The sequence below is a fragment of the Triticum dicoccoides genome, chromosome 2A (assembly GCF_002162155.2).
Source record: "Triticum dicoccoides isolate Atlit2015 ecotype Zavitan chromosome 2A, WEW_v2.0, whole genome shotgun sequence".
Classification (NCBI taxonomy): Eukaryota; Viridiplantae; Streptophyta; class Magnoliopsida; order Poales; family Poaceae; genus Triticum; species Triticum dicoccoides.
Window position 1 is genome coordinate 761,757,837 of NC_041382.1, and position 11,071 is coordinate 761,768,907.

The 11,071-nt window shown below is 45.5% G+C and overlaps 1 pseudogene; it reads right to left on the reverse strand.

Annotated features, from left to right (window-relative positions):
• Positions 1 to 1,514: 1,514 nt before the first annotated feature.
• On the reverse strand, positions 1,515 to 5,025 carry LOC119357055 (annotated as a pseudogene).
• Positions 5,026 to 11,071: the final 6,046 nt, after the last annotated feature.

Here is an 11,071-nt window from a genome sequence, read left to right on the forward strand (position 1 = left end):
GAACGGCGCGCACGGCCTCATAAAGCATGCACCGTTCCTTAACGAAGTTCAGGTTCGTCGATGCCATGGCGAGCATGGTCCCCTCGCTTGCGCGCTCGTTGTAGATTTGCCCCTCCACTAGTCGGTGTTGCTCAAGGAGGAATAGGTTGTACCTCTCTTCCTCCCGCACCTGCCAGAACGCCGATGTAGGCTGCTCCTCCTCTACCGTGACGGTGACGTAGTGCGCCTGCACCTACTCCATGGTCAGGCCGACATGCATCGGCGCGGGGTCCGACGTCGTGTCATCGTTGGAGCTCGTGGGTCATCGTCAGAGACCTCAGACGGGTTGGCTGGCATACCCTGCTCGATCCGCCTGGCACAGCGGTAATGCAAGGCGGCTACAAGGGCGGGCACCTTGTGCTTCATCTCCAGCGACAGACTATCCCACAGAGTGTTCCCGCTCATGGTCATGGCCGATGTGGAGCAAAAGAGGAGGGTGTGTTGTGGTGTGGTGTGGAGTTAGCCAGGTCTAGCCGCCTTTAAATAGCGGATTCGGTGAGACAAACTGTCCGGGTGCATCAACGCGCAGCGCCGGAGTTGGTTCCTCGGCCAGCGAGCCTGCTTAATGGCGGCATACGGACGGACTTGCTTTGATCGGCATGATAGATATCTATCACATCCCATACAGCAAGCGTCGATGCGGCATTGAACAAGCGCAGACACCGGGGACGCGGCACGGGCGGCTCTCTCGGCCAACACGATGCTTCAATGTCGGCGCCAGTGAGAGGTCGTGTCCGCTTTTGGCTAGCGTCATTGCGAAGCGTCCCCTCTATAGCAGCATGAATACGACTAGCTGGCGCCGTGTGAAAACACACGCGGGAGAGGAAGACGGGTTTTTGGTGGGCCAGGGCGGTCGGACGCGGGGGTGGCAACGTCCTGGTCGCCCGCAAAGCCCAACCCCACTTTCTCCAGTTTGCTAGAAAAAGTACGTCCGGACCTCTCGTAGGATTGACACAGGACCGCATTGGATGGTACAACACGTCTAGACTACGCGGTCTAGACATATGCGGGCGGTTGAGGGTCCGCGTTGGAGATGCCCTTAGGCAGAAAAGCAAATGCACAATTGGTTCAACTCCTCGTAGGTGTGAATGTGCATTGCTAGTTTTTCAATATTAATACAACATTTAGTTATCTCTATACATTTCTTCATGTTATTTTTTCCTTGGAAAAATCAACGAACGAAGTAGGGACAACTACTTTGTACAACCTTTTGTGGAAAATAATATGTTTATTATTGGAACATATATTGAAATACAACAAACAAACATAATAGGATCTGCCTTGGATCGGAGATAGTTTTGTTCAAGTAGTAATATGTTTAATATTGGAACATATATCAAAATAAAACAAACCAATATAATAGGATCTGCCTTGGATCGGAGATAGTTTTTTTCAAGTAGCATGCGTGAGTGAATTGTATATTTCATTTGGGTCTAATATACATATGTATTTGATATCCAATGGATTTTTGTTGTTGAACATACATCACACATCGAATGGATTAAAAAACACAATTTGGAATTTGCAAACTATAGAGTTGTAGGAGATAGACTCCCTATTATAAAAGTTACACACATTAGCAGCAATACTACCTCAAAATAAAAATACATGTGGTACCGAGGTTCAGAAGGAACAGATGTAACTGCATGTAGTAATATATAGATCATTCTACATGTTTAGTCATCTTGCATAATAGGAACTTCCTGGGTTTATGGGATGGTTCTCACTTTGGTCCACTGGATACCCACTTAATTCTATTTCATAACCACTAGTAGATTCTCCCCCAAGAAGATTTTCTTTGTCCATCTCCATCTCAAGTTGTACCCAAGGATGTAGTGAAAGTTTTCTCAATCTATTTAGCTCATCGGCGACATCTTTCATGGATGGTCTGTTGTCACCACACATTTCTAGGCATTTCTTAGCCAGGTCTGCAAGTCCTCGCAGCAACTCCATACTTGCTTGACCTTTCACTTGGCTCACCAACACATCTTCTAGATTATTCTCCCTCATAGCAGAAAGGAAAATCAATGACAAGCTTCTTGGCTTCTCAGTCCCCTCGAGCTTTAGTGGCAACTGGCCGGTGAGGATCTCTAAAAGGATAACTCCAAAATTGTACACGTCGCTTTTGTCTGTTAACTGGCATGTTTGCATGTATTCAGGATCAAGGTAGCCACATGTACCTTGAACCATTGTAACAAACTGCTCTTTGTCAGATGGGGCTAATATGGAGGCTCCAAAGTCTGACACTTTGGCCATATAGTTATCATCAAGCAAGATGTTGGAAGTTTTCACATCACCATGAATAATTGGGGGAGACGCGTATGAATGTAGGAAGCTGAGACCTTCGGCTGCTTCATGAGCGATCCTTAAGAGAGTGCTGAAGGAAATTTGCAATGCCTGGTTCTTGCCATGGATAAGCTCAAACAATGTACCATTTCGGACAAACTCATAGACTAGAATAGGAACTTCCACCTCAAGGCAGCAACCCAAGAGTTTAACAACGTTCTTGTGATTGATTTGCGATAAAATGAGCATCTCTTTCCCAAATTCCTTCTTCTGTCTTTCATCAACTATTCCACATCTTTTAACTGCAACTGGCATGCTGCTCTTTATTATCCCTTTATAGACTGTTCCATGGCCTCCTTTTCCAAGTATTCTACTAATGTCAAAGTTATCAGTGGCATGTCTGAGTTCAGCTTCTGAAAATACATTGAAAGAAAGACCTCTCTCTGATCTCATCCTATCAAACAAAAGCAAGCCTCCATGCTCGCGAAAATACTCCTGCTTAACTTTATTCAATTTTCTCTTTTGAATTGTCATTTGTCCCCAGAAGACGGAAATCATGATGATAACCATCAGACCAAATAATCCCATTGTAAGTCCTGATAACAACATTATATGAGAGAATTATTTTTGAGACCAATGGGGGGGGGGGAGAGAGAGAGAGAGAGAGAAAGAGAGAGAGTAGAACATAGTTGGTGTAAATTAGCTAACATTAGATTGGTTTCACATTACTCTTTTATTTCATGACATTGCACAAGAGTGCGATAAAGTTAATGACCTAGCTAGGTGTTCATGTTTGTTCGGTCGTTACCTATTATGAAGCCTGCATTTGGGTTGCATGTATTGCTTTCTTTGGCATATTTTTTTCCAACTCGACAAGAACATCGGTATTCTCCAGCGATATTGCGACAAACACCATCTGAAGGGCATGGGTTGTGATCGCATTCATTAATATCTGCAACAAAAGTAGCCAAACAAAATAATCTAGTTTCAAATAAGATAAAGGGACCCTACATCCAATGTGCAATTTGATTGATATTAGTGCAAATATAGACCGTCACTAGCTCGGAGCTAATAATTGGTACCTTTGCATCCACCAGGAAGATAAGGGTTTCCTTCATAGCCATTGGTGCAATTGCACATGTACCCTTGGTCATTGCTGGAATTCACACACTTGCTATTGCTACTGAGGCATGCATAAGTGCCGGTCTTATTCTGTTTTGCAACATCACATGACTTGATATCTCTCACAGCCCAGTCGAGCACCACAGGCACCCGCCCATCATTTGTGCCATTGAACTTGTTGGTGGTTATGTACTTAGTGCTGAACCTGAATGACGCTGTTTCCATCAACACTGCATAGCTGCACCGATTGAACTTCCATATCCGACTATTGTTGACCATGCTAAAAAAGGTTGTTGCGTAGAAGTACATCCTCTTCGGTATCGTTGTCTGGGAGCATCCGTACCAGAGCAAGACCCATCAACTAGGTCCGACTGGTTGCGGCACGCCGCGGCTCCATAGCCTTCGTAGCCTGTGCCGTCACGGTCCGAGATGGAGGCCAGGGCGTTGCAGCCGATGACCATGAACCTGTTCTGGACATCGGAGAGGCGGTATGGAGAAGAAACGCCTTCATTGAGCCCCCCGTATCGGCCAAAATACTCCATGCTCCCAGTGGAGGTGTTGTAGCAATACCCCACGATGAAATTGAGCACTCGGGTTGTCCCTTGCTTCAAGGAGATGTCGAGGACCTCAAATACACTCCTGAATGGCCTCTCTATACCATCATGGACCTTGCAGTCGAGGTGGAAGCCGTCTCCGAGCGAACAGCCCGGGTCTATACCAAATGGGTATGGTATCTCGACATTCCCACACTGTCTTCGGCAGTGTGAACTAGGAACCGCACTTCCAGCTGGGGCATATTGTGCTGCAAGCAATATGAGGCAGAGGCCAAGCTGCAACAATGCTTGCATATTCTTCCACTGGAGAGTCAATAAATGTGACACTGTCAACTAAATAGACACCTTGGTTTCAGAGAAAATAAAAAACATCTTTTTTCAAAAAAGAAAACAAAACAAAAAAACAGTTGGTGGAATGAAAATTGAGGCCATGTATTTTTTTTCCAGGAAAGGAGGATAGTCCCCCATTGATTGTTGTAGATTATTACTCCAAATATGTAGGGAAAACATCGGCTTATAAGTATCCTATATATGACAACAGTTTTGTTTTCCCTTTTGCTATAGAAGGATCTTATCAAACCAGGATATGTCATCAAGGCAAGAACATATTCAATCATGTTGGTCCTAGTTGAAACTTGTTTCGTGAACAACTTAAACTCTGCTTACTGACCAAAAAACTTAACTCTGCTTTGAGGAACCTACTCACGGCCCCTGGTCGCAATAACAAAGGGCGCAGGTGTTAAATTTAGCGTTTGCCATTAGGTGACCTCAGCAATTCAGAGTCTTGGGCACAAATAGGCATCTAGCTTTCACTTAAATCAAAAAAGAAAAAATCGAATTAACGCTTGTACAAAAGACAAAACATGCTGATGACAAATTCACCTGAAATAAGGAGGGGTTCAGTGCTCGTCGATGAACAAGTATCTCGAGGGCTTCAGGGTCTGCCTTCCCCACGACAAAGGCACGGCCGGAGATGTGTTGTGGAGAAGCCAACACCTCGATCGAGCTGAGCGCTCTATGTATGTATGTATGCACGCAGAGCTCTTGACCCCAACGGGCCGTGGGGAACTAGTCAAGGCATGCCAACATGGGCACGTGGTGGCGGCCGGACCTCGTGCTTAACTCACAAAAGTAAACGGTCTAGTGGTCATGATACTCCATTTTTTAAGAAAGAAGAAGCGTCTCTGAATCTTCCTACTGATTAACAATTTCCTCAGCCGGAACCAAGCGAGTTTAACACCCACCCACCGGAGTTTCAGCTAATACATGGCTGCATTCGATGGATTAGGTGTTAACAATTCTAGGTTCCAGAATTATTAGGCGTATTCTCGCCTTCCACGGCGAGTTGATTACAGCCGTTGCAACTTGCAAAGCCCGTCCCTTTCTCTTCCTACACTTGCCACATACTGTAATAGACTAGTAAGCTTGCACGTGCACGCACGTATCATCATGTGAAAACAATCAGCATTCATCCTAGGAAGAAAATATATTGATGTACCAACATAAGAGAGGCAATAGAGATGTTTAAAAATGTTGTATCACACGAAAATTACTCGGATTAAAACCCTAGTGAACATATTGGCAAACCCTTGTATTCAAGTTTTCCTATCAAATAGGTAATGTTGAGAACCTACTTTTTGTAATTACACAAATGAAAAATTGGCAAAGAACACTGAAAACATTTTCCTAGTGGAGCGCATCATTCATCGTAATCAACTCCATATCATTAGGGAAAATCTACAAGGCTGCAAACATAAACCAATGCATCCATCCACAAAATAAGCTCTGCTACATGAAACCAGCCAGTGATTCTAATAAGAATTATTATAATCACACCAATCGGGCATGATGCAATATAACTGAAAATCATTCAAGTCTGTCATGTGTATTTAGGTAAAAAGCAAATATTGCAGTAACTTTTTGTGATGAAGTAATATAAAAGAGGTTCTGGAACATACTCATTGGATTCTTCTATGCCTTGTTAGAAGCTTGCTTGCTTGCATTTGAGATGCAAGGAAGAGAAAATGACATTCAGAAAGGCACCCACATGCTTCAACCGATTGAGAAAATCAGAAGCACCTCAAGTCCTCAACTAACAACTGAAAAAGGTGTCCTGAAATAGAATCCCACAGATAAAGCTACGCATAAATAACAAGCAATGCAAAATCAAAAGAGATACATATCTGTTCAACACATAATACTTTTATATTAGTATTCCTATAGATATTGCAAAGACAAGATAAATGGACAACATAGCAGTATTGTTCAGTAGTCAAACAGTCCCAAATACATTGAAAAATCTATACTGGCCTTTATAGAAGAACAAGAAAGAGAACTTAGATAGACATTTATACAATGCTCATTTAACCTGTGAAGGACAAAAATATGCCATCATAACTCAATGCCGAACTAAACCAAATAAGAAGGGAGTTTGCTGGCCCAAAGAGCAATAACCAATACATTTTCTGTTGGGAAATGTTTCACCCTGAAATACAATCTGAAGTAATCATTTTCATAGGATAAAACTTTGGTCATACTGTACTATAGATAAAAATTCTAATGTATGAAATTACATACACAAACAAATAAAATATACTTGGTTGTACTTGAATTTTGTGTTGTTATCCCTCCTTTTTCATATATCTAAACTGCGATCGACTCCGTTATAAACACTGAAGCAGTGTACAAAGCTACTACCTTCGTCTCAAAATGTAAGACGTTTTTGTAGTCTAGTTTATCTACAATAACACCTTATATTTTGAGATGGAAGTAGTATCACTGAAGCAGTATATAAAGCAATCACATTGCTATTCCGTTTTCCTTGAAGTGTATTTTAAACCACAACTTAGTTCTGTACTTTTTGTCAGGAAATATCCACCCGGTAATTTTTCTTCATATTTGCATAATAATATCTATCCTCTAAATATTTGGAGTAATACATCTTGCTCAGTTCCGCCATGTGGAAGCCCTCTTGTAAGGTCAAGATCCCTACAAGATCAAAATGGTAGAAGGTCCGGCATGCTGGCGCTGCCGTGGACCGTGGCACAGATGGGCTGGGTCCTCGACCCCATCGTCCTCATGGGTTGCACCTGCGTGACATACTACACCGCCGTCGTCCTCTCCGACTGCTACCCCTCACCCGAGCTGTCCACGGCAAATGGAACTAAACCTGTACATGGTTGCCTTCCGCTACAGCATGGGTAACAAATAATCCTCAAATTAATTTCTCTTGCCAAATTAACAAGCAGTTTCACTACTTAAGCATCTTTACCTTCTGAAGATCTGTGGTGCTCAGCAACTGCCGCCATTACAAGGGCCATGACGTGAACTGCTGCCAGGATGGTAGGATGTACCCAGTGTTGTTCAGCCTCGCCGAGGTCGTCCTTTCACAGTTGCCGGGCCTGGAGAAGGTCACCTCCGTCTCCATAGTTTCCGCCGTCAAGTCCTTCACCTACTCATTCGTCATGCTCTTCTTGAGTGTCACGACCTGCGCATAAGGAGAGGCCGGCGGCGGCGCGCGGTCACGTGCGTCGGCCGGTCGACAAGCGAAGGAGCGGCGGGCGGTGACCTCTGCACAAGGAGAGGCCGGCGGCGGCGCGCGGCCACGTGCGTCGGCCGGTCGACAAGCGAAGGAGCGGCAGGCGGTGACCTCTGCACAAGGAGAGGCCGGCGGCGGCGGCAGCAGAGGCCGACGCGGATCGGTGGCGGCGGCCCGTGTGGCGTGGGTTGGTAGTAGCCTGGTAGGGCGTCGCTGGAAGCCGCGGTGGCACGGGCAAACGATGGCGGCGACGGCGGCGGCGGCATGAGATCTTTTTTTTTTGCCCTAAGTTTTTTCCTTTGCGGGACATTTGGTGCTGAGCGGTTGCGGACGCACCGGTGGAGCACGGTCAGCCTGCGGTAATTGCTAAGGGCACACCGTCTCAGGATTAGATTAATTCTGACGGTTAAGATTTACTTAAGAGGAATAATCTGATAGTGCTAATCCAGATGTGTACGTTTCCTGGGGTGTCTTTAAGAAAGAAAAGGTTTGATTGTTTATGAGAGAGAAGTGCATATTTCAACTCTAAACTCTTATCCTAGTCTAATTTACAACCCTGAACTTTAATACCGTATAAATTACAATCCCCAAGTCTCAAAACCGGTCAGGATTCAACCCTCCCCTCCCTGTTGACCGGTTTTGACCTAGGGTGAACAGTTTTGACTAGTCAGCGGGTCCAATCAGCATGCCACATCAGAATTTTTTTAAAAAAAAATTCAAGAAAAAGTAAATAAAAATCTATAAGATCAGGGAAAAACATAAAAAGGCAAAATTCCGAAAAAATTATTCGCGAAAAAAGCTAGGGAAAATAAAAATGATTTTTTTCTGGAATTTGAGTTTTTGGGTTTTTTCTGGATTTTTTTTAAATTCATTTTTTTTATTTTCTGTGTTTTTCGGAAATTGGATTTCTTATTTCTTTTCCTGGATTTTCTTTGATTTTACATGTTGTTTCCTTGGAAATTTTGCATTTTTTGCTAATGTGGCATGCTGACTGGACCTGTTGACTGGTCAAAATCGGTCAACAGAGAGGAGAGGGTTGAACCCTGGCCGGTTTTGAGAGTTGGGGGTTGTAATTTAGATGGTATTGAAATTCGGGGTTGTAAATTAGATTAGGGCAAAAGTTGAGGGTTGAAATATGCACTTCTCTCATTGTTTATTAGTAGTAGAGATAGAGATAGAGATCATTCGTCACGCTCTTCCTGATTGTCACGACCTGCGCATAAGGAGAGGCCGGCGGCGGCGCGCGGTCACGTGCGTCGGCCGGTCGACAAGCGAAGGAGCGGCGGGCGGTGACCTCTGCACAAGGAGAGGCCGGCGGCGGCGCGCGGCCACGTGCATCGGCCGGTCGACAAGCGAAGGAGCGGCAGGCAGTGACCTCTGCACAAGGAGAGGCCGCCGGCGGCGGCGGCGGAGGCCGACGCGGATCGGTGGCAGCGGCCCGTGTGGTGTGGGTTGGGAGTAGCCTGGTAGGGCGTCGCTGGAAGCTGCGGTGGCGCGGGCAAATGATGGCGGCAACGGCGGCGGCGGCATGAGATTTTTTTTTTGCTCTAAGTTTTTTCTTTGCGGGACATTTGGTGCTGAGCGGTTGCGGATGCAGGACGGGGATATTTCCTCACCCGGTGGAGCACGGTCAACCTGAAGTAATTGCTAAGCGCGCACCGTCTCAGGATTAGATTAATTCTGACGGTTAAGATTTACTTAAGAGGGATAATCTGATAGTGCTAATCCAACTGTGTACGTTTCTTGGGGTGTCATTAAGAAAGAAAAGTTTGATTGTTTATTAGTAGTAGAGATAGAGTAGAGACAACGAAAATGGCATATCCTGGGCAAGATACGTAATGCACCCTACGAAATTAGCCGCGTGCACCAGGCGTGCACAACACTAGGAAATTACCCAAAGCTTTACACGTCCATTCCTAAAACAGAAACTTCCTACGTATATAAATCATCAATTTGTTTCTGGTGATTATCTCTCTGCTTTCATGATTTAGATACAACTGAGGTGGAGCATCAGAAACGTCACTCCAAGACAAGCAACTTAATTAGGGAGTAACGAAACAGGACGTTGATTTCCGGCACGGCGAGGGCAATCGGCCGGCCTGAGTTCACTCAGAGTTCATATATACCCATTCTCAGTTAACGTTAACAGATCAACACCGCAGCTAGTCGTCGGCTCAACATCGCCTAATCAGGCGGCCAAGACCCCGCTCAAAATCTTCCCTCCTCCCACGCACGAAGATGGCGGCGCCAAGGATTAGAAAGCTCATCACGGCACAGGGAGCTTTCGACTCCGTCCTCCTCCAAGGACACGACGGGCATCCCATACCGTGGGACGTTGTCGTGAAGACGCTCGCCCAGCTGCTCCGCTTCCTCGCGTCCGCGCTCCCGGCGCTCGTCGCCGGGATCCGGGAGTGGGCCGCGGCAATGGAGCAGCGGGCGGGCTCCGCCTTGGCCATCGCCCTCCCCACCGCGACCGTGGTAGCGCTGGTCGTCCTCTGCTGCTGCTGCTGCGGGTACCTGGTGGCCGGCGGGCGGCGCCGGCCGAGAGGGCCGAACGGGGAGGAGGTCTACGGCCGCGACGGGCCGGTGGTGAGGTACGGTGGCCGTGGCGGCGGCGGGTACACAGGAGGGATCTTCAGCCTGCACCCCAACAAGCCCATCGTGTGCTAGCTTTGCTACAAATTGACAATTTATGAATTTGTAGACCCAACAAAGATTGTGAATTTGTGATATGTGTACACTTTTCCTAAAAAAAATGGATACATCTTAAGATTGTAATCCTTTGCTGCACTGCACCGTTGTAAGTTTCTCGTTTGATCCGGATGAATTATTACACAGTATGTATTTGATGTTTGATCATTTATCTGCACAACAACCTTCTACAGTACATCCTGCTTTTTTTAACTCTTAAAAATATGTAAGTCCACCCTTCACCCTCCCATGCGCAATGTTTCTGGCCGTTGGATCTTCTTTGACTTCTGCCTCTGGTTGTGCTCAGCCCTTGGATGCTTTGACCACAATTTTTTGTTACCGCTGCTAGTTATTTAATACATCAGTATGACACGTGGGCCTTCTGTGACTGGGTCCAACAGCTTGTTTGTAGGTGCACTAGTTTGATGGAGCGAGGGAGCCAATCAGCTCCTATGCTTGCGACCCCTAAAAAAAAGACTATTGTGGTTGTGTAGGTCCCCATGAGACGCATCTCAATCGCTTGACACGGTACGGGAACGTGAAATCAGCCGTGCAATATAAAGAGTATACCTTTTTGACGTATGCAACCAGAATTAAGTTGTGTTATATTCTTTCTTTCCTTTTTGAGTTGAAAGTGGTGTTATTCGGACTAACTATATTATGTGTTACAATACAATATATCATGCTACCAAAACCAAGCGGTGGTATACAGAGGTGTACACACAAAAGAAAAAGAAAAAGACATTGTAAATATATAAATAGCATGCTAGCCGGTTTTTTCAAGAACACTCAAGAGCTTCGTTGATCATATAGTTGGATTACATTCCTTCTTTACACAATC